The sequence below is a fragment of the Arachis ipaensis genome, chromosome B5 (genome assembly GCF_059453495.1).
Source record: "Arachis ipaensis isolate K30076 ecotype BB chromosome B5, ASM5945349v1, whole genome shotgun sequence".
NCBI lineage: Eukaryota > Viridiplantae > Streptophyta > Magnoliopsida > Fabales > Fabaceae > Arachis > Arachis ipaensis.
In genome coordinates this window covers 95198286-95204285 of record NC_142440.1, presented here as the reverse complement: position 1 = coordinate 95204285, position 6000 = coordinate 95198286, and the positions used below count along the sequence as shown (strand labels likewise).

Genomic DNA, 6000 nt, shown 5'->3' with positions numbered 1-6000 from the left:
CTTCAATCCCTGTGGGATCGACCTCACTCATGTGAGTTATTATTACTTGATGCGACCCGGTACACTTGCCGGTGAGTTTTGTGTCGGATCGTTTTCCGCACATCACCTATAGACTGCTCTTATTTCCATTCTCACTCAAGGATAAGGCAGCCAAGTGGCTGGAGTCTTTCCCGAAGGAGAGCTTGACAACTTGGAAAGATGTGGTGAACAAATTCTTAGCAAGATTTTACCCCCTCAACGAATCAATAGGCTGAGAGCTGAGGTCCAAACTTTCAGGCAACAAGATGGTGAGACTCTATATGAAGCATGGGAGAGGTTTAAAGACCTAACAAGGAGGTGCCCACTAGATATGTTCAATGAATGGGTGCAGCTGCACATTTTTTATGAAGGGCTCTCTTATGAGTCAAAGAAGGCCGTAGACCATTCATCCGGAGGATCTTTGAACAAGAAGAAGACCATTGAGGAGGCCATAGATGTCATTGAAACTATAGCAGAGAACGACTACTTCTATGCTTCCGAAAGAGGGAACACAAGAGGAGTAATGGAGCTAAATAATGTAGATGCTCTGCTGGCCCAAAACAAGCTCATTACCCAGCAGCTGGCTGACCTCACCAAGAAGATGGAGAGGAACCAAGTAGCAGCAATTTCCACTTCATCAATAAACCAAGAAGGAGTGAATGAAGAAACAGAGGGCAGTCAGGAGCAAGCCAACTACATTGGGAATTCACCTAGGCAAAACCATGATCCATACTCCAAGACCTACAACCCTGGATGGAGGAATCACCCAAACTTTGGGTGGGGAAATCAACAAGACCAAAGCCTTGATCAAAGACGCCCAAATCCCAATAATGCAAGCCACCAACACTTCACATCTAGACCCTATCAACACCCCAATAACAACACCTCTCCACATCCACATCAAAACCAAAATAACTTACCTCATCCTTCCACATCTAATCCCGATCTACAATCATTTGATGACAGACTCTCAAGGATTTAGAATCTACTTGAAGGAATAGGCAAGGAGATCAATGAATGCATTGATTGAGGAAGAGATGAGAATGAACTTGATCCGGAGGATTGCAATATCTCTTGATCCCAATGTTCATTTTATTTTTAGTTCTTACATTTACTTTTCTTGCCATTTTACTTTTCTGCACTTTATTGCTTTCTTTACTTTTCTGTCAATTTACAATTCCTTGCTGCTTATTACTCCAATATGATTCGTCTAACTAGGATAATCAATCAACTATTGATTGTTTAATCCATTAATCTCTGTGGGATTCGACCTCACTCATTTGTGAGTTATTACTTGACGACAATTCGGTACACTTGCCGAAGAAAATTTGTTATGAGAAAAGTTTTTCGTGCATCAGAATGGTGATGACTGTCACGGATCATCACATCCATCATATTGAAGTGTGAATGAACATCTTAGATAGAAACAAGCATGTTTGAATAGAAAATAGAAATAGTTGCATTAATTCATCGAAACACAGTAGAGCTCCTCACTCCCAACAATGGAGTTTAGAGACTCATGCCGTCAAAGAGTACAAAGTTCAGATCTAAAATGTCATGAGGTGCTAAATAAACTTCTAAAAGTCTTTTAAATACTAAACTAGTAACCTAGGTTTATAGAAAATGAACAAACTATGATAGATGGTGCAGAAATCTACTTCTGGGGCCCACTTGGTGTGTGCTGGGACTGAGACTTAAGCTTCTCACGTGCCTGGGCTGTTTTGGGCGTTCAATGCCAGGTTTTAACCTGTTTCTGGCGTTGAACTCCAACTTGTAACTTGTTTCTGGCGCTGGACGCTAGACTGCAACATGGAACTGGCGTTGAACGCCTGTTTACGTCGTCTATCCTTGAGCAAAGTATGGAGTATTATATATTGCCGGAAAGCTCTAGATGTCTACCTTCCAACACAATTGAGAGCGCGCCATTTGGAGTTCTGTAGCTCCAGAAAATCCACTTTTAGTGCAGGGAGGTCAGAATCCAACAGCATCAGTAGTCCTTTTTCAGCCTGAATCAGATTTTTGCTCAGCTCCCTCAATTTCAGCCAGAAAATACCTGAAATCATAGAAAAACACACAAACTCATAGTAAAGTCTAGAAATGTGATTTTTAATTAAAAACTAATAAAAATATACTAAAAACCAACTAAATCATACTAAAAACTAAGTAAAAACAATGCCAAAAAGCATATAAATTATCCACTCATCACAACACCAAACTTAAATTGTTGCTTGTCCCCAAGCAACTAAAAACAAAGTAGGATAAAAAGAAGAGAATATATAATGAATTCCAAAAACATCTATGAAGATCAGTGTTAATTAGATGAGCGGGGCTATTAGCTTTTTGCTTCTGAACAGTTTTGGCATCTCACTTTATCCTTTAAAGTTCAGAATGATTGGCATCTATAGGAACTTAGAATTTAGATAGTGTTATTGATTCTCCTAGTTCAGTATGTTGATTCTTGAACACAGCTACTTTATAAGTCTTGGCCGTGGCCCTAAGCACTCTGTTTTCCAGTATTACCACCGGATACATACATGCCACAGAAACATAACTGGGTGAACCTTTTCAGATTGTGACTCAGCTTTGCTAAAGTCCCTAATTAGAGGTGTCCAAGGTTCTTAACCACACTCTGTTTTTTGCTTTGGACCTCGACTTTAACCGCTCAGTCTCAAGTTTTCACTTGACACCTTCACGCCACAAGCACATGGTTAGGGACAGCTTGGTTTAGCCGCTAAGGCTAGGATTTTATTCCTTTAGGCCCTCCTATCTACTGACGCTCAAAGCCTTGAATCCTTTTTATTACCCTTGCCTTTTGGTTTTAAGGGCTATTGGCTTTTTGCTCTTGCCTTTTGGTTTAAAGAGCTTTTGGCTTTTTCTGCTTACTTTTTCTTTTTCTTGCTTTCTTTTTTTTCGCATTTTTTTTTTTGCAAGCTTTGTTCTTCACTGCTTTTTCTTGCTTTAAGAATCATTTTTATGATTTTTCAGATTATCAAATAACATTTCTCCTTTTTCATCATTCTTTCAAGAGCCAACAATTTTAACATTCATAAACAACAAATTCAAAAGACATATGCACTGTTCAAGCATTCATTCAGAAAACAAAAAGTATTGCCACCACATCAAAATAATTAAACTATTTTAAAATTCGAAATTCGAAATTCAAGTACTTCTTTTTCTTTTTCAGAAAACAATTTTCATTTAAGAAAGGTAATGGATTCGTAGGACATTCATATCTTTAAGACATAGACACTTAGATACTAGTGATCATATAGTAAAGACACAAACATAATTAAACATGAAGCATAGTAAACAAAAAACAGGAAAATAAGAACAAGGAGATTAAGGAATGGGTCCACCTTAATGAGGGTGGCATTTTCCTCTTCTTGAAGAACCAATGGTGCTCTTGAGCTCCTCTATGTCTCTTCCTTGCCTTTGTTGCTTTTTCCTCAGAGCTCTTTGATCTGCAGTCAATTGCTCTATCACTGAATTATGGAAAAACAAAAGCAATGCTTTTACCACACCAAACTTAAAAGGTTTGCTCGTCCTCGAGCAAAAGAAGAAAGAAGTGGAGAAGATGGGGGAGATGGAAGTGTGTGAATGGGTGGGTTTGGGAGGAAAATAGTTTGAATTTGAATGGTGAGGTAGGTGGGGATCCTGTGGGGTTCACAGATCCAGTAGGGTCAAGGATTTAGCATCCCTGCTCCAATTAGGCGTACAAAATGCCCTTACTGTGCAATCCTGGCGTTTAACGCCAGACTGCTACCTGTTTCTGGCGTTAAACGCCCAAATGTAGCCTGTTTCTGGTGTTTAACGCCAGACTGATGCTTGTTTCTGGCGTTTAAATGCCAGAATGATCTTCCTCTAGGGTGTGCTATTTTTCATGCTGTTTTTCATTCTATTTTTTATTTTCCATTTGTTTTTATGACTTCACATGATCATCAACCTAAAGAAAACATAAAATAGCCATGGAAAATAAATAGATATAATTAAATAACATTGGGTTGCCTCCCAACAAGCGCTTCTTTAATGTCAATAGCTTAACAGTGAGCTCTCATGGAGCCTCACAGATAATCAGAGCAAGGTTGGGACCTCCCAACACCAAACTTAGAGTTTGAATGTGGGGGTTCAACACCAAACTTAGAGTTTGGTTGTGGCCTCCCAACACCAAACTTAGAGTTTGACTGTGGGGGTTTTCGTTGACTCTGCAGTGAGAGAAGCTTTTCATGCTTCCTCTCCATGGTTACAGAAGGAGAACCTTGTGTCTTATAGTTTGCAATGTCTACAAACCACAGAGCTTCCTGAATAGCAAACAATTGCTCATCCAGAAAGGTTTCATAGATCTCAGTAGGAGGGAGGGATGCTCCTGCTACTGGTTCTATCCGGGACAGGTGATCAGCTACTTGATTCTCTGTCCCTTTTCTGTCTCTTATTTCTATATCAAACTCTTGCAGAAGCAACACCCATCTTATGAGTCTGGGCTTTGAATACTGCTTTGTGAGTAGATATTTAAGAGCAGCATGGTCAGTGTACACAATCACTTTTGGTCCTACTAAGTAGGATCTAAACTTGTCAATGGCATAAACCACTGCAAGTAATTCTTTTTCTGTGGTTGTGTAATTTTTTTGGGCATCATTCAAAACACTGCTAGCATAATAAATGACATGCAGAAGCTTGTTATCCCTCTGTCCCAATACTACACCAATGGTATGGTCACTGGCATCACACATTAGTTCGAATGGTAATGTCCAGTCTGGTGCAGAAATAACTGGTGCTGTGACCAGCTTAGCTTTCAGGGTCTCAAACGCCTGCAGAAACTTTGTGTCAAACACAAATGGCATGTCAGCAGCTAGCAGATTGCTCAGAGGTTTTGCAATTTTTGAAAAATCCTTTATAAACCTCCTATAGAATCCTGCATGCCCCAGAAAGCTTCTAATTGCCTTAACATTGGTAGGTGGTGGTAATTTTTCAATTACTTCAACTTTAGCTTGATCCACCTCTATTCCCTTGTTTGAAATTTTATGCCCAAGGACAATCCCTTCCGTCACCATAAAATGAGATTTTTCCCTGTTTAAAACTAGGTTGGTCTCTTGGCATCTTTTCAGAACAAGTGCTAAATGGTTAAGGCAGGAGCTGAATGAGTCTCCAAATACTGAAAAGTCATCCATGAAGACTTCCAGAAACTTCTCTACCATATCAGAGAAGATAGAGAGCATGCACCTCTGAAAGGTTGCAGGTGCATTACACAGACCAAAAGGCATCCTTCTGTAGGCAAACACTCCAGAAGGACATGTGAATGCTGTTTTCTCTTGGTCCTGAGGATCTACTGCAATTTGGTTGTAACCTGAATAGCCATCCAAAAAGAAGTAATATTCATGACCTGCTAGTCTCTCTAGCATCTGGTCTATGAATGGTAAAGGAAAATGATCCTTCCTGGTGGCTGTATTGAGCCTTCTGTAGTCAATACACATACGCCACCCTGTAACTATTTTTGTAGGAACCAGTTCATTCCTTTCATTATGAACCACTATCATTCCTCCCTTCTTAGGGACAACATGGACAGGGCTTACCCAGGGGCTATCAGAAATAGGATAGATAATCCCAGCCTCTAGTAACTTAGTGACCTCTTTCTGCACCACCTCCTTCATGGCGGGATTTAGCCGCCTCTGTGGTTGAACCACTGGCTTAGCATCATCCTCTAATAGGATCTTGTGCATGCATCTGGCTGGGCTAATGCCCTTAAGATCACTTATGGACCACCCAAGAGCTGTCTTGTGTGTCCTTAGCACCTGAATTAGTGCTTTCTCTTTCTGTGGCCCTAAAGCAGAGCTTATGATTACAGGAAAAGTGTCACCTTCTCTCAGAAATGCATATTTCAGGGATGGTGGTAGTGGTTTGAGCTCGGGTTTAGGAGGTTTCTCCTCTTCCTGAGGATTTTTCAGAGGTTCTTTTATTTCCTCTGGTTCCTCCAGATCAGGCTGAACA

The 6000-nt window shown here is 40.2% G+C and overlaps 1 non-coding gene across 1 annotated transcript; it reads right to left on the bottom strand.

Moving 5' to 3' along the window:
- Nucleotides 1-247: 247 nt before the first annotated feature.
- Nucleotides 248-354, bottom strand: LOC148565045 (small nucleolar RNA R71). Its single transcript, XR_015884630.1, has one exon. It is a non-coding gene; the product is annotated as a small nucleolar RNA R71 (small nucleolar RNA).
- Between the last annotated feature and the right edge of the window lie 5646 nt (nucleotides 355-6000).